This window comes from Urocitellus parryii, chromosome 11 (assembly GCF_045843805.1).
Source record: "Urocitellus parryii isolate mUroPar1 chromosome 11, mUroPar1.hap1, whole genome shotgun sequence".
NCBI classification, from domain to species: domain Eukaryota; kingdom Metazoa; phylum Chordata; class Mammalia; order Rodentia; family Sciuridae; genus Urocitellus; species Urocitellus parryii.
The window spans coordinates 82,948,840-82,968,101 of record NC_135541.1 but is presented as its reverse complement, the minus strand read 5'-3'; the positions used below and the strand labels follow the sequence as shown (position 1 = coordinate 82,968,101).

The 19,262-nt window shown below is 35.7% G+C and overlaps 1 pseudogene; it reads right to left on the bottom strand.

Annotated features, from left to right (window-relative positions):
* LOC144249315 (rho GTPase-activating protein 29-like) overlaps positions 1–19,262 on the bottom strand; it is a 573,679-nt pseudogene that overhangs the window by 543,148 nt on the left and 11,269 nt on the right.

The window sequence follows — 19,262 nt, the reverse complement described above, 5'->3', positions numbered from 1 at the left end:
TTTAATATATGTGTTTAAATCTTCATGTCTCCATGGTCTAATGACCTCTCTGCAGCAACGATTTGCTTGGTCATAAGCCAGTTGTTTTATAAATGGCATTGTTTGTTCTGTATCCCCCAAAATTCTGGAAGCTGCTTGAATAAGCCTATCTACAAATTCAGCATAAGGTTCATTAGTTCCTTGTATTACCTTAGATAATTGACCTTGTAAATCTCCATGCCCCTGTAAAGTTTTCCATGCCCTAACTGCATCTACAGCAATTTGTGCGTATACGCCAGGATCATATTCAATTTGTTGCTGTTGACCCTCATAAGTTCCTTTTCCTAACAACATATCTAGATTTCTTTGAGGGTAACCAGCTGCTGCATTTCGCCTAGCTGTCTCCCTGCAAAATTCCTCATTGGCAACCTTCCATAACAAATATTGTCCTCCATTTAGCACAGATCTACACATGCTAGCCCAATCTGCTGGAGTCATGTCCAAGTTAGTAATGGATTTCACCATGCTTACAGTGAAGGGTGCATGAGGACCATAGGTTGTTACAGCCTCCTTTAATTGCTTCACTGTTTTGAACTCTAATGCACTGTGAATTCACTGCCCTCCTGCCTGCTCAAGTACAGGGCATGCTAATCTTTGAGGTCCTGTCTCAGGATCCCATCTATCAACTACGAGGGTTGAGGGGGTTGAGGGCCACTCAGCTATCTCCATAGGTGGATCTGTTGGCTGAATTACGCCCTCTGGTGATAGATCGGTGTTAGTAGCAGCCTCCTGTTGTTCCTTCCCCCCTGATAGCTGTTTCTCCTCTAAGCTTTCTTCCTTTAAATTTTCTTCCTCTGTCTGACTAGCTTGAGAGACCTTCTCTTTTGCTTGATCTAAATTGTCTTTCTCCATGGTTTGAACCTCTAACAATTTATTTAACACTCTTTCAGTTTGTTTTTTACTAATTTCTAATCTGTTACAAAGATAACGCAACCCAAAAAGATAACACACACACACAAAAAAAAAAAAAACCGAAGCAGAATGAAACAAAAATGGAACAAAAAATCGTTGTATCAATTTTCCTATTTTCTGGACATGTGCATTTGTGGTCTATTTCTATCTCTTCCTCAGGAGCAAACAACTTCAAACCTTGAGCCAACCATTTTTCCCAGTCTGCCTGAGAAAATTCTAGGGATAGGCAGCTTGAAACAAAACCAAAACAAATCAAAGCAAGAACATATTGTTTTTTAAAATGGTCACCCATTCTCTTGCCTTCCCTTAGGGGTAAGCAATTTCACTTACCCCGAAGCTTCAGACGTTACCCGTGCGGGCTGCCAAATGTCGCAGTCTGGCTGGGCACAAATCACGAGCCACTGAAGCAGGAACAAACTTTATTTTTTTTTTATTGCAAGAAAAAACCTCACACACGCTCCTGGGGAATCCTCCCGAAAAGCCACGAGGCTCCTGCAGGAACCCCCAGCCGGAAATATCTCCCCGGGAAATCCCTCCTCCTGCACTTCGCCAACCAATGGGAACTCCCGGGGAATCCCCGTGAGAACTAAAAATAGCACGAGAACTCAAAAATAGCGCTAGAACTCAAAAGTAGCTGCAGAGGCGGATATTAACGCCTTGCCTGTCAATCAATACTGTTGGCAAAATGCCAGGGGCCATACAGACTCGGCTGTGGCTCTCAGCAATCAACAGCCAGGAGCAGCTCAGAACAAGGGAGCCTCCTCCCTGTGTGGACTAATCAAGCAAGGCGACCCCAGCAGCTTCCACCCAAACCTTAGACACCTTCCATACTCACTACTAGGACTCTTGTATTCTCATGCCACTCAGCTCCCCTGAGGGGACTGCCTGGAGTCCACATATCTGAGCTCCTAGAAGAAAAGGAGGTGACTGTGTACCTGACTCTTGTGGCCAGCACAACTATTAGACCATGGCACCTGGGGACTGGGAATACTGCTGGATTGTGTCTTGCTTAGGTGACAAACAGCCATGGCACCCCAGCTTCCCTGAGACTTAGCCACTGCTAAACCACCCACACTTGGTGGCCTGCCACTCCTGAGCTCAGCCCCTGTCACAGCCTACCCCATGGGGTCAGGCTGCAGTGAAGCCACACATCAGTGCTCCCAGGCTCTGGTGCACCCTTCCCCTCAGAGCCTGAGCTGGGACTGTATGCTGCCTCCTGGAAGAGGCATCTGAGTGCCCACAGCAGTCATAACCCACATCTGACTGAAGTTTCACATCACTTCTTGGGACCTAGCTGAGCAGCCAGACTTACAAGGGCCGAGATGAATGTAGTGCCATGGGTTCAGAAAACAGAGCATTGGCTAAGCTGCATCTTCACCCTACAGGTCAGAAAACCCTACAACTCTGGGTAAGAGCCAGGACCCTGCAATGCTGGAACTCTGTGAGCTTCCTAGACCTTCCAGTCCTAGAACTGGATAGGCCTCTGTGGGGGGCTGTTGCTCTGAGTGACCAACATTTTTCTTCCCGGATTGGTTGCAGCTCTGTCAGTCACTTCCAGTGATCTTGCCACATTCAAAGTGGCCCTACATTGCTGCCCTGATCCTGGAAGTAGCAGAATGTGTCTTCATGTTTAGGCATGCCCTCCTATAACCCCAGAGGTCGAATTACCTTACCTGTCCTTGTAACCCTGCCCCTCTTGACCTTTTTTGGATGGAATTTTCTAAAGACTGAGTGTCTCCCAGTAAAAGTCCACTCTTGGACATGCTCACTCTCACCAGCCCCTCTTGACATTCCTTGCTCTCCCATTTGGGGAGCTTGAGGCAGAGGAGTTGTCCTGGCTGTTTTATTTGGTGTCCTAGGAAATTCACTCAACCTTTAGTTTGGCTGTCTGTTCTGCTGGGGGCAGCAGGCCTCCCAAGATTCTGCAGTCGTGGAACTGGATAAGAATCCTAGACCCTACAATGAAGTGATCTCCCAGAACCCTGCAGTTCTGGAACTGGGTGAGTTTTCTGGACCAACCCCCCATTCCTGGAACTGGGTGACCCACAAGCTGCTGAGCTGCTGAGCCACTCTGCTCCCTAGAGAGGAGTCATTATATATATTTGTTTCCCTTCCCTTCAAAGTGCAGCACTGTGGGAGTCCATCCTTGAACTGACTGAGTTTACTCCCTGGCTAGGTGTGAGGTGCTCAGACACTTTTAATGTGGCAGAGCTCTCCCCACCCTTCTTGGGTTTGAGAGCTCTTCCATGTGGAGGCGTGTCTCACCACTGACCCAAAGATCCAATCATTGTGCCTGACCTTGCTACATTGCCCCCCCTTGACCTTAATTGAATGAAATTTTCCCCAGAATTTTTTGTTTCCCAATAAAAGCCCTCTCCCTAGTGTGTTCTCTCTCTCTCTCTCTCTCTCTCTCTCCCCCCCCTTCAGTAAAACCTCACTGCCCCCCTGGGGAGCTTGAGGCTGAGGGTTCAAGGAGCCATCCCAGAACCGGTTTAAAGGTAAAATGGTGTCTGTGTCTTTAATTTAAATTCCCTGAGGATTTTCCCACATGACCAAACTGTTCATAGCATCTGCACTGGCCGTGGACCAAGTAGCACCATGAACTCTTCTTGCAATCACAAAATGAGAAAGGGCCAACTCTTATGTAGATCAACTAGGAGTTCCTTTGAGTTTGTTGAGATGAAAAGTGCTTAGAACAGTACCTGACCTAATAAATTTTTAGTACACTTCACCATCCCCTGGTTAAGATCAACCTTTCATACTCTCAAAATGAACTTAAATACATTATTGTTCCATTCTAATGACATATATGTTTTCACTGGTTGATAGTCCAGGTAGAAAAAGTATGTAAAGTGATTTATAAGTCAAAACATTTTAAACAAAAGGACTTTTTTTTTGGGGGGGGGCGTAATGGAAATTGAACTAAGGGACACTCAACCATTGAGCCACATCCCCAGTCTTATTGTGAATTTTATTTAAAGACAGGGTTGCTAAGAGTTTTGCCATTGCTAAGGTTGGCTTTCTACTTGAGATCCACCTGTCTCAGCCTCCCAAGCTACTGGAATTACAGGCCTACATCCAAAGGAATGTTTTTAACCAAACTCTCATAATGTCAAGAGAAAATGCATTGAAATTAAAAATATCTTTCTTAAGCACGCATTTCTTAAGACCATTATAAAAAATACAAAAAAGGTTAAAATTGACATAAACTAAAGATTTATAAAGATAAAGTTAAGGAGTTAAAAGCTATCAAATGTATTAAAATCATCTAAAGTCAAATAAGACATAATTTATCTATATAATTTAAACTATAATATTACATAAATATATTGCATATTATATAATACATATATAATATAAATTAAAAACAATATATTTATATAGCATTTTAATTTATATTATATATAATATATTTATTTTATCATATATACATATAATAAAAATATGTAAATTATATATATATAAATTTTATGTATATTAATATATAAATATATTATATATTCATATTATATATTCATATTCATATATTATATATAATTCATATAATATATTTACATAACATATTTGTATATTTATACACAAATTATATCTATTTATATATAATTATATAAGCATATATATTATATAAATTATATACATTACATATAAAAATATTTATGATATAAATGTACTTAAAATAAATTAAATATAATATATGAAATACATATATATTATATACACATATAATAGAATAATATATATAAAATAAATATATAACTATTATTTTATTATATATAACATATTTATTATATATCATATAATATATTTATATATATATATATTTTTTTTTAGAATTTTATTATTTATTTTTTTTAGTTTTCTGCGGACACAACATCTTTGTATGTGGTGTTGAGGATCGAACCCGGGCCGCACGCGTGCCAGGCGAGCGCGCTACCACTTGAGCCACATCCCCAGCCTGGACATAACATCTTTTATTTGTATGTGGTGCTGAGGATCCAACCCAGAGCCCCGTGCATGCCAGGCAAGCGCGTTACTCCTTGAGCCACATCCCCAGCCCCTATTATTGTGCTATTTTTTTTTTTTATTGGTCGTTCATAACATTACATAGTTCTTAATACATCATATTACATGGTTTGATTCAAGTGGATTATGAACTCCCACTTTTACCCCGTATACAAATTGCTGTATCACATCAGTTACCCTTCCATTGATTGACATATTGCCTTTCTAGTGTCTGATGTATTCTGCTGTCTGTCCTATTGTCTACTATCCCCCCTCCCCTCCCCTCCCCTCCCCTCCCCTTTTCTCTCTCTACCCCTTCTACTGTAAATCATGTCTTCCATTTGTATTCTCTTGACTTACCCCTCCTTACCTCTTATATGACATTTTGTATAACCCTGAGGATCGCCTTCCATTTCCATGCAATTTCCCTTCTCACTCCCTTTCCCTCCCACCTCTCATCCCTGTTTACTGTAAATATTCTTCTCAAGCTCTTCGTCCCTACCCTGTCCTTGTTTACACCCTTTATATCAAAGGAGTCATTTGGTATTTGTGTTCAAAACGCTAGAAAAATTAGGGATAACAGGATCATACCTCAACATTGTAATATATTTATATTTATATTAATTTACATTATATTACATATCATTGTAAGGTAATTATATAATAATAAAATTTTTATACTTAATAAGATAATAATACAAGTATTATATTAGTATAATTTATATTAATACAATATATAAAACACATGTATTATATTATAATTATATATAAACAACTTATAATATATCATATAGTTATATGTAAATCTATAATATGTTGTATATAATATATAATACATAATATATAATATATAAATATATTATAATTTAAATTATATAGTTTTGTTATTTGGCTTTAGATATTTTAATGCTTCTGATACTGTTTTATCCCTTAGCTTTATCTGTACAAATTTTTATTTTATGACAGTTCCAGACTTTTAGTACATTTTTTAAAATAACAAACATTTATTGGTGTTACTTATGGTAGAAAAAAAGTTAGGCCAAAGGTAAAGGGACATCAATGAATTTTAGTCTATTTTTTTGTTTCAGGAGTCCTGATTCTTTTTTCTGCTTTGATTTTAATTGATGACAAAGAAGTAAAGGTGAAAACAAATTTCAGAAAGAGAACAAAAATAATTTATGAATTTCAAGATATCTTTTTACAAGAAAGAAACAAAGCATTTTAATGACATTCATTAAACTTTCTCAGTGGCTAGAAAAATTAACTAATAAAACCTTGAAGTTTGAACTTACCTCAATTTAAAACACCTTGTTTTTTTTAAAGGATGAGTATTGTAGATGGACACAATATTTTTATCTTTATTTATTTGTTTTATATGGTACTGAGGATCCAACTCATGGCCTCACAGATGCTGAGGCAAGCATTTTACCACTGAGCTAAAAGCCCAGCCCTCACCTTGGTTTTTAATCATGACTTCTTGGCAAGGTTTGAAATATGCAAACATATATGTTACATGACCACTCACCAATGAGACATGCATCCCATTTTTCCAATGCATTTTGCATTCTGATTTCTTAAATGATATAGTCAATTCATAATTTTTAATTTCAATATCTGCAGTGTGGATATCCTATTGGTACAAGAAAATTTTTAAACTAAAAGCAAAACACATCTCAAACCAAACAGTTCAAAGACTATTAACTTGTTAATATAAACATCACAAATTTAATGCAATTCTGTAATGGTCAAAACTCACTTTCTTTGTAGAAAAATATTGTGACTTTGTGGAATGTTCTGTTGATATTACAGGTTTGGAAGGAGGGCTTTAATTCACCGGAGGTGCAACAACATCAGTACTAGATGAAATATTTTGTGGCTCGAGGGACCCATCGAAGATCATCTGTGCATTGGTAATGAGGAACTCTACCAAAAGGGCCTGATTGGCATATGCAACAAGGGAGGAGGAGATGGAACCAGGAGTGGTTGTAGGCCTGGGCCTCATCAGAAAGGGTCCAAATACCACATCCAAGTTTTTTGAGTTCATCAGATTTTCTTCAGAATGGACTACAACCCTTAAAAGAAGAACACATAAAGTGTATGAGATTTGCCTAATAGAGGTCCTTAATTGTAGTTCACTATGACTTGAGAAGGGTGGAGATAACATGGGCTATAGAAGACTACAAAACATTTGTCAAGGGTCAAGTTTAGTGGGTATAGGGAAAGAATCCTTTGTTTCATTATGATACTTACCACACACCAAACTGAGTTTCAGAGTACTATATTAGGATAAAATGCATGTAAGTAGAAGGAACTACTGAACTCAGTAGCAGAAGGAAGAAAAACACCCCAAAAATTGCTCCATCTTTGTATGTGGGATATACTCCCCATTTCTTATACTGGAAAGTGAAAAATCACTGTCAATTTCTCTTTCACTGCCCAGTTAGTTTTCTTTTTTTTTTTTAAAAAAATAATTTTTACGTAGAGATGGACACAATACCTTTATTTTATATATTTATTTTTATGCAGTGCTGAGTATCAAACCCTGTGTCTCACATGTGCTAGGTAAGTGTTCTATCACTAGCCACACTCCCAGCTGCCCTCACCTAGTTTTCTAGCCTAAATGATTCTCTTCCTGAACGTCTTTCTGTTCTATTGACACTGTCAATGTTCTAGTTTTACTTCAAACACTCTCAGCTTGTTATTTCTATGACTATCTAAGGAAATATGTGTCTCCCTGGTTTAGCTATCAGGATGATACTAGATTTATCTATGGGTAAAAAAGCTGTGAGATATATATATATTTAATATAACTATCTATCTATCTATCTATCTATATATATATATATATATATAGTGAATATATCTATATCTATATAACAATATAGTGATATAGATAGATAGATAGATAGATAGATTCACTATATATATCAAATCAGATAAATGGACTCAGTGAGTCCAGTGCTTTTCTTTGCAGAGAGGTAATGGACTGTCTTTGTTTTCAGACATGTGCTAGACAAGGGAGGAGGAGTTTTGCTACTTGTCTTTCAGAGGATTCATCACTGATGTATAGAAATGCATTTGATTTCTGAGTATTAATTTTATATCTTGCTACTTTGCCAAATTAATTTATTATTCTAGAAGTTTTCTGGTAGAGTTTTTTGGATCCTCCAAGTATGAAAATATGTCATTGGCAAAGAATGATAAGTTGAGTTTTTCTTTTCCTATTCATATTTCCTTGAATTTCTTTCATCTAATTGCTCTGGCTACAGTGGCAAGGATGATGTTGATCAATTTTTAGATGGAATGCTTCCAATTTTTCTTCATTTAGAATGATGTTAGCCTTAGGTTTAGCATAGAGAGCTTTTACTATGTTGAGGTATATTCCTACTACCCCTAGTTTTTCTAATGATTTGAACATGAAAAGGTACTGTATTTTGTCAAATGCTTTCTCTGCATCAATTTATATAATCATTGGGTTCTTCTCTTTAAGTTTAATGATGTGATGAATTACATTTATTGATTTCTGTATGTCAAAACAACCTTGCATCCCTGGAATACACAACTTGATCATGGTGCATTGTTTTTTTTTTTTTTTCATATGTTTTTGTATGTGATTAGCCAGAATTTTAATGAGAACTTTTGCATCTATGTTCATCAGGGATATGGCTTTGAAATTTTTTTCCTTGATGTGTCTCTGACTGGTTTGGGTATCAGGGTGATACTAGCTTCACAGAGTGAGTTTGGAAGGGTTTCCTCCTTTTGTATTTCATGGAATAATTTGAAGCCCTTCAACAGATGAATAGTTAAAAAACAACTGTGGTATATATACACAATGGACTATTACTCAGCATTACAAGAGAATAAAATAATGGCATTTACAGGTAAATGGATGGAGTTGGTGAATATCATAAAGTAAGCCAATCCCCCCAAATCAAAGGTGAAAATTCACTCTGATAAATAAATATTGATACATAATTGGGTCTCTGGGGATGTAGGAATATGGATTGGGCTCAGGAGAGGGAAGGAAGAGGAGAGGTATGGGGTAGGAAAGATGGTGGAATGAGAGGAACATCATTACCCTAAGTACATGTATGATGGCACATGTGGTATGACTCTACATCATGTACAGATAAATTCAAATTTGTGCTCCATTTGTGTACAATGGATTGAAAAGCATTTTGCTGTCATGTATAACTGATTTGAACTAATAATTTTCTTAATTTTTATTTTATTTATTTATTTGTATGTGGGGCTGAGGTTCAAACCCAGGGCCCTGCCCACCTTGCACATGCTGTACTGCTGAGCCACAATTCCAGCCACAAAAAATAAATTAAAAAAAATTTAAAACGGATATCTTAATTGCTGACAGAAACGTCTAGCAGGCAAATCTGAATATGTGAAATTCCTGATTCCAAGTTCTTTAGTGGGTATAGAAACAATATGGTCAACTCATTTGCCAGGGAGGTAAGATTTTTTTTATCAAGTCTCTAGGAAGGGTAGCACAGTTCCTGCTACTGCTTGTTATATTGTAGGCTAATGAAATCAAATTTTCTAAATGTAAAATGCTTTCTTGTGTCTCCATGTTTATTACTCTCTGCCTCGTATGCTCATCTGCACATTCACTTCCAAGTCACCCCTCAGTTCCTAAAATCAGACACAAGGCCTTTTGCTTCTTCTGCTCTATCCCTACCCCCAAACTACCTCTGCATGCCTACAAGCTGTGCACAGCTACTAGAAAAAGGATGATGGTGAACTGTGGTTATATATAGATCTGTACACTAAGACGATGAGCCCACAAATAGCAGAAACCCTATGTTTCCATCCTAGTTTCACCAGCCAGAGCCTGCCACACAAGAAGCATCTGAGGGTACCATGTTTGCTGAATGAAGATGTATTCAATGTCTCTCTCTCCCAACACATAATAAAAACATCCTAAAAATTATTTTGAAAATCATACCACAACAACATAAATAATGAACACTATTGCCCTGTTCAATTAAAAATGGTTATGGTATAAAAATTCTTACCTCTTAAGATGGACGATAAGGTAATGTAGAGTGTCAAAATTGGACAGTGGCAATTGTCTTATAAATTCCTTGGTTTTGAGAAGAGTTTGGTTGATTTCCATAAACATATTTGGAGATGTGTTGTCTTCAGAGTTGTCCCTTTTGGTGTCCTGTTCTTGGTTAATATGTTGGATGACATTTGCAATCTCCATAAATTCCTGGTACCACTGGAATAAAACCAATGGTGCTGGTAGCTAAAGAAACAAATAATATTAAAAATACATTTGGGCTAAGGTTGTGGCTCAGAGGTAGAGTGTTTGCCTAGCACATGTGGAGTCCTGGGTTTGATCCTCAGCACCACATAAAAATTAATAAATAAAATAAAGGTATTGCATTCCGCTACAACCAAAAAATAAATATTTTGAAAAAAATCATCTGCCTGTTTTCTTTGTTAAAGTCAACTATAAGTGAGAATTACTCAAATAATTTAGCATGTCCCTTTAGATTAACAAAATCTAAAGTCAATCTGTATTTATTGATATCTTTTTCAGTACTGGGGATTGAACCTAGGTCCTCAAGCATGCTATGCAAGCACTCAAGTACTAAGCTTCATCACTGCCCATAAAATAAAATATATATGTTTGGTAGAGAAGTGACTTAGAAAGCAAATCAAAATCTTGACTATAAATTTTATTTATGTTAATAACAAATTAATAGATAATAAGTGGAATTCTAAACTTTAAATGAAGTTTAAACTTTAAGCTTCATCATGGGATTTTAATACTCTTCATCTCTATCCTAAACACATTATATTCACATCTGCCCCCCAAATAGCATAATCTTCAGCTGTTTTATTGGAACAAACATAGAATAGTGCACAAAATCTATAAAATGAATCAGAAATGCATGGATTTTATGAGTAAGGGGTAAAAATACCAAAGTTTAAAAGCATAGATTTTACTTGGGCAAAAATGAAGATCAGCACAAGACAATATGACCTACAAAAACATACTGTCAACATCTCAAGAAACTTTAAAACAGGATGATTTGCCATGAATAGATCAAAAGAAAAAGTTTTTACAACAAATATCCACTGTCATAATGAATTTCAATGTTTCTATTGATCTACACTAGAAAATTCAGTGAACCGTTAGCTACATGATGTCCTATAAAATCTGTAGGAAGTTAGAGTGTTGCCCTGTGATCAGTTTCTATCTTCACCACTCTGGGATCTGAAGCAACTCACTTCACCTCTTGGAGCTTTAGGTCAATGAGTCAGATAAAGGCTACCCTCTAACACTATTTCAAGAATTGAGCACACTTTCCCAAATGAAAGTCTTAGACATACAAAAATTCCTCAACAGAATGTAAGTTTATTGTATTGGAGCCAATTCATCTCCTCTCCCTGACTGACTAAACAAGATTAAGGATGACACATTATGAGACTTATAGTCATTCAAAGGTATCAACCTCCAATTCTCAGTTGAAGGGTCTGTAGAATGTGATTAAAGGGTTATCAATGCTTTCCTGGGCTAACATTGTAGATCCAGCAATTTATACTTAATTTTTTCCCTCCTGCAATTCCACTAAAATACAGTAGGCTCATAAGGACTAGGAAAATAGAAAAAAAAAAAAGCAACAATTCACAAGTAGAAAAGCATATGAATAAGTCGTGATGCATCATTTTCAAGAGAACTGACACTTTGTCACTCAACATGATTTTCAGAATCCAAAAGGGACCTGGACAATCACTACCAGGTCCTCTGATCTTGGGTTAGGTTGCAGGTGGGCCAGCTGAGAAAGCTTAGCTCTTTATAGAATCCTGTCTCCACTCCATGTACTAGAGCAATCTCCTTTCTGAAACTCTGGAAAATTTTTCTCTGGGCAATGGTATACACAGGCTCTCTGAATTGAGGCAATGCCAAACATAAGGTACAGAGAGGTAACTGTCTTCAAATGGGGATATGTTGGCTATATGCACACTGAAAGCACAGATCCTACAGTCTTAGTAACCCTGACTCCCAAAATATTGGTACTGTATCTCTAGGAAAGAAAAAAAAAAACATTTCCTGGGGGACTAGGGTTGTGGCTCATTGTGGTGCACTCATCTGGCATGTGTGAGGCACTAGGTTTGATCATCATCACCACAGAAAAAAAATTAAATAAATAAATTAAAAATATTGTGTCCATCTACAATTAAATAAAATGCCTTCTCAGGAGGATCACAGCAGTGCCAGAACAGGGAACTAGAGACATGTAGTTAGGCATATACCAAACAGTCCACCTAGACCACTTTATAGTAAAGTTCAAAGTTTTTAAAAAAGCCTTGATGTGTTCAAGTGCTTCCAAAGCTATTTCAAGTCCAAACTCTAATATATCTAGGCACCATGAAAGAACAAATTCAAAATGAGTAGAAAAAGAACAAATTGAAGGTGTAAAATGATACTGTCAATATGCTGGCAATTAGTCAGATATGGTGAAAGAGTACTGGAAATGGAACTGATCTAAATTTAGATGTATTCTAAATAAAAAAAATAGATACCAGATTTCAAAAAAAAGATATGAAATACAAATAAATAAAGAAACAAAATACCTCATAATTTAAAAAACTAGATATTCAAAATGTTCAATGATATAATAAAATTCGCTTCACTTTATTTTTAATTTTTATGTTGCTATAGAAAATTTAAGGTTATATATGAGGGTCTCATTGTATTTCTACAGAGGTTAGAGGCCAAATAGAGTAAAGAACCCTTAATGAGAAAAATTTATGGATATCCACAATAAAAGAGCATCATATAATCATTTAAAAAATTTCATCAAAGGAATAGAAAATCAGACTTCTTGAATACTAAAACATGATCTCACAATTTGAGTAATTTACTTATTCAAGAAGAAAAAGACAAGAAAATGTCTTAGAAGGTTTTTGAAGGTTTTTTACATGCTTCAAATGATCTGGAGTCTCAAGGAAGACATTAGACAGCCAAATCAGACAATGAAATATCATTTCACCAATGAATTACATAAACAAATCCAAGGAGCAAAAGATGAACTATACAGGGAGATAGAGGTTATAAAAAACAAACAAACAGAAATCCAAGAAATGCAGGGAGCAATAAACCAAATTAAAAACTCAAAGGAGAATACTATCAGCAGAGTAGAACACTTAGAAGATAGAACATCAAACAATGAAGACAAAGTATCTCAACTTGAAAAGAACACAGACAGCTCAGCAAGACTTTTAAGAAATCATGAGCAGAACATCCAAGAAATGTGGGATAAAATAAAGAGACCAAACTTAAGAGTCATTGGGAAATAAAATATATACAGAAATATATACAGAAAAATAAAATATATACAGAAAGGTATAGAGGTTCAAACCAAAGGAATGAGCAATCTGTTCAATGAAATAATAGGAGAAAACTTCCGAGACATGAAGAATGAGACAGAATCCCAAATCCTAGAAGCCTACAGGATGCCGAATGTGCAAAAGCATAAGAGATCCATACCTAGACACATTATAATGAAGATGCCCAACATACAAAATAAGGAGAGAATTTTAAAAGCTACAAGAGAAAGGAAGCAGATTACATTTAGGGGTAAACCAATCAGGATAACAGCTAATCTTTCAACACAGATTCTGAAAGCTAGAAGATCCTGGAACAACATATTTCAAACGCTGTAAGAAAATGGGTTCCAACCAAGAATTGTGTATTTAGCAAAATTAAGCTTCAGGTTGGAAGATGAAATTAAAACCTTCCATGATAAACAAAAGTTAAAAGAATTTGCAGCTAGAAAACCATCTCCAAAACATCCTCAACAAAACATTACAGGAAGAGGAAATGGAAAATAACAATGAAAACCAACAGTGGGAGGTAGTAGAGTAAAGGGAGACAATAATGAAACAGGAAAAAAAAAACATGTTAAGTAACATAAATAAACAAATATGGTTGGAAAAACAATCCATATCTCAATAATAACCCTAAATGTTAATGGCTTAAACTCACCAATTAAGAGACACAGGTTAGTAGAATGGATCAAAAAAAAAAAAAAAAAAAAAGATCCAACAATATGCTGCCTACAGGAGACACATCTGATAGGAAAAGACATACATAGACTGGAAGTGAAAGGTTGGGAAAAATCATATCACTCATATGGACTTCGAAAACAAGGAGGAGTGTCCATACTCATATCAAATAAAATAGATTTCAAGCCAAAGTTAATCAAAAGGGATAAAGAGGGATACTACATACTGCTCAAGGGAACCATACACCAACAAGACATAACAATCTTAAATATATATGCCCCAAACAATGGTGCAGCTATGTTCATCAAACAAACTCTTCTCAAGTTCAAGAGTCTAATAGACCACAATACAATAATTATGGGAGACTTCAACACACTTCTCTCACCACTGGACAGATCTTCCAAACAAAAGTTGAATAAAGAAACTATAGAACTCAGTAATACAATTAATAACCTAGAATTAATTGACATATATAGAATATACCACCCAACATCAAGCAGTGACACTTTTTTTTTCTCAGCAGCACATGGATCCTTCTCAAAAATAGATCATATAATATGTCACAGGGCAACTCTTTGACAGTATAAAGGAGTAGAGATAACACCATGCATCTTATCTGATCATAATGGAATGAAATTGGAAATCCATGATAAAAGAAGGAAGGAAAAATCATGCATTACTTGGAGAATGAACAATAGGTTACTGAATGATCAATGGGTTATAGAAGACATCAAGAAGGAAATTAAAAAATTCTTAGAGATAAATGAAAATACAGACACAACATATTGGAATCTATGGAACACAATGAAAGCAGTTCTAAGAGGAAAATTCATTGCTTGGAGTTCATTCCTTAAAAAAGAAAAACAAACAAACAAATAAATGTTCTCACACTTCATCTCAAAATCCTAGAAAAAGAAGAGCAAAACAACAGCAAATGTAGTAGAAGGCAAGAAATAATTAAAATCAGAGCTGAAATTAATTAAATCGAAACAAAACAAACAATTGAAAAAATTGACAAAACTAAAAGTTTGTTTTTTGAAAAAATAAATAAGATTGACAGACCCTTAGCCATGCTAATGAAGAGAAGAAGAATGAGAAATCAAATTACTAGCATATAGGATGAAAAAGGCAATATCACAACACACACTTCGGAAATACAGAAGATAATTAGAAATTATTTTGAATCCTTATACTCCAACAAAATAGAAGACAGTGAAGGCATCGATAAATTTCTTAAGTCATATGATCTGCCCAGATTGAGTCAGGAGGATATAGAAAACCTAAACAGACCAATATCAATTGAGGAAATAGAAGGATCCATTAAAAGACTGCCAACTAAGAAAATCCCAGTATCGGATGGGTATACAGCAGAGTTTTACAAAACCTTTAAAGAAGAACTAATACCAATACCTTTCAAGCTATTTCAGGAAATAGAAAAAAGAGGGAGAACTTCCAAATTCATTCTACGAGGCCAACATCACCCTGATTCCTAAACCAGACAAAGACACTTCAAAGAAAGAAAACTACAGACCAATATCTCTAATGAACCTAGATGCAAAAATCCTCAATAAAATGCTGGAGAATTGGATACAAAAACATATCAAAAAAAATGTGCACCATGATCAAGTAGGATTCATCCCTGGTATGCAAGGCTGGTTCAATATACGGAAATCAATAAATGTTATTCACCACATCAATAGACTTAAAGATAAGAACCATATGATAATCTCAATAGATGCAGAAAAAGCATTTGACAAAGTACAGCATCCCTTTATGTTCAAAACTCTAGAAAAACTAGGGATAACAGGAACATACCTCAACATTGTAAAAGCTATCTATGCTAAGCCTCAGGCTAGCATCATTCTGAATGGAGAAAAATTGAAGGTATTCCCTCTAAAATCTGGAACAAGACAGGGATGCCCTCTCTCACCACTTCTGTTCAACATTGTTCTCGAAACACTGGCCAGAACAATCAGACGAAAGAAATTAAAGGTATAAAAATAGGAAAAGAAGAACTTAAATTATCACTATTTGCAGATGACATGATTCTACACCTAGAAGACCCAAAAGGGTCTACAAAGAAACTGTTAGAGCTAATAAATGAATTCAGCAAAGTGGCAGGATATAAAATCAACACGCATAAATCAAAGGCATTCCGTGATATCAGCAACAAATCTTCTGAAATGGAAATGAGGATAACCACTCCATTCACAATATCCTACAAAAAATAAAATACTTGGGAATCAACCTAACAAAAGAGGTGAAAGACTTATACAATGAAAACTAGAGAACCCTAAAGTGAGAAATAGAAGAATATCTTGGAAGATGGAAAAATATACCCTGTTCATGGATAGGCAGAACTAACATCATCAAAATGGCAATATTACCAAGAGTTCTCTATAGGTTTACTGCAATGCCAATCAAAATCCCAATGGCATTTCTTGTAGAAATAGATAAAGCAATCATGAAATTCATCTGGAATAATAAAAGACCCAGAATAGCAAAAACAACTCTAAGCAGGAAGTGTGAATCAGGCAGTATAGCGATACCAGACTTCAAATTATACTACAGAGCAATAGGAACAAAAACAGCATGGTACTGGTACCAAAACAGGCGGGTGGACCAATGGAACAAAATAGAGGACACAGAAACCAATCCACAATATTACAACTATCTTATATTGATAAAGGGGCTAAAAGCATGCAATGGAGGAAGGATAGCATCCTCAAAAAAAGGTACTGGGAAAACTGGAAATCCATATGCAACAAAATGAAACCGAATCCCTTTCTCTCACCATGCACAAAATTTAACTCAAAATGGATCAAGGAGCTTGATATCAAAACAGAGACTCTGCATCTGATAGAAGAAACAGTTGGCTTTAATCTACATATTGTGGGGTCGGGCTCCAAATTCCTTAATAGGACACGTATAACACAAGAGTTAAAACAAGAATCAACAAATACACTTACTCAAACTAAAAAGGTTTTTTTCTCAGCAAAATTAACAATAAGAGAGGTAAATAGGGAACTTACATCATGGGAACAAATCTTTACTCCTTACACTTCAGATAGAGCCCTAATATCCAGAGTATACAAAGAACTCAAAAAATTAAACAATAAGAAAACTAATAACCCAATCAAAAAATTGGCCAAAGACCTGAATAGAAACTTCTCAGAGGAGGACCTACAATCAATCAACAAGTACATGAAAAAATGGTCACCATCTCTAGCAGTCAGAGAAATGCTAATCAAAACCACCCTAAGATACCATCTCAATCCAGTAAGATTGGCAGCCACTATGAAGTCAAACAACAACAAGTGCTAGGAGGATGTGGGGAAAAGGGTACAATTGTACATTAATGGTGGGACTGCAAATTGGTGTGGCCAATTTGGAAAGCAGTATGGAGAATTCTTGGAAAGCTGGGAATGGAACCATAATTTGACCCAGCTTTTGCCCTTCTCGGTCTATTCCCTAAAGACCTAAAAAGAGCATAGTACAGGGACACTGCTACATCGATGTTCATAGCAGCACAATTAACAATAGCAAGACTGTGGAACCAACCTAGATGCCCTTCAATAGATGAATGGATAAAAAAAATGTGGCATTTATACACAGTGGAGTATTACTCTGCATTAAAAGACAAAATCATGGAATTTTCAGGGAAATGGATAGCATTAGAGCAGATTATGCTAAATGAAGCTAGCCAATCCCTAAAAAAGAAATGCCAAATGTCTTCTTTGATATAAGGAGAGTAACTAAGAACAGAGTAGGGAGGAAGAGCATGAGAAGAAGATTAATATTAAACAGGGACAATAGGTGGGAGGAAAAAGGAGAGAGAAGGGAAATTGTATGGAAATGGAATATTATCATGGTTATACAAAATTACATACAAGAGGAAGTGAGGGGAAAGGGAAAAAAACAAGGGGGATAAATGAAGTACAGTAGATGGGGTAGAGAGAGAAGATGGGAGGGGAGGGGAGGGGGGATAGTAGAGGATAGAAAAGGCAGCAGAATACAACAGACACTAGTATGGCAATAGGTAAATCAGTGGATGTGTAACTGATGTGATTCTGCAATCTGTATATGGGGTAAAAATGGGAGTTCATAACCCACTTGAATCAAAGTGTGAAATATGATATATCAAGAACTATGTAATGTTTTGAACAACCAACAATAAAAATTTAAAAAAATAAAAGGTAATAAAATAATAAAAATCTTAGAATAATGAGGGGGGTGATGACATAGTCTATACCAATGAAAAATATGAAATATAAAATATTTTTGCTCTTTGCATTTGATGGTAGGTTTAGAATAATACTTGAACCTGTTGAAGGTAAAATTTTAACACTTCACAGATGTCATGTGAAGAAAATTCGGACAGATCTACTAAATGCCTTCTGTTTTCCAGAGCTTGACACAGTATTGGGATTTTTGCCTTGTTGCCACTGACTCAGTAAATTCCCTTGAAGAAAAAAGAAAAACAGAATGCAATATTTTAGTTTAGTACAAAGAGCTAAATGCAGACATCTAGACAGAGTTGATGTATCTACTTCAATTTTTATTACTATTTAAAAAATACAAGTTGAAATAAAATAAATTAACATTTTCCAAATAAATGTGAATAAATTTAGTTATTACAAATGGAGAGTGCTGATTTTCTTAAAGTCTCTTTCATTAAAACAAATCACAAAGGCATTTATGTTTTTAGAGTTTTAAGAGTAAACAACATATTTGTAAACACAAGGCAGTCTTTTCAATTTCTAAAGTACACGTTTTGATTATGAAAGGAATGCCATCTGGCTCCTTTTTGGCAACACAGGACCATTCTGCTCCAAATAAGTGTATTTTCCCCCAAAGTTTCCAATGTCCGCAAACGATGGTTAAGTTTGCCATGAATTTTTTATGGCAGACAAGTAGACACTAATGAAAATGATATTTGAAAACTGATTGACTCAACTTAAAATTATTCACAACTAAGCAAAATACAGACCGACTAATAATGACAAAAATAAGTTAAAAAGTACTATTTGTAGTTTGTGAATTACATTTAACAGGAAAACAAAGAAGAAAACTATAGAAATCAAATGTGGGACTTTTTTAAAAAGTACTGGCAACCCAGGTGTGATGGCATATGCCCATGATTCCAGCTACTTGAGGGGTTGAAACAGGAATTTCACAAGTTGAAGACCAGACCAATCTAGTAAGAACCCATTTCAAAACACAATTTTAAGAAAGGGTAGATGGGCTGGGGATGTGGCTCAAGCAGTAATGTGTTC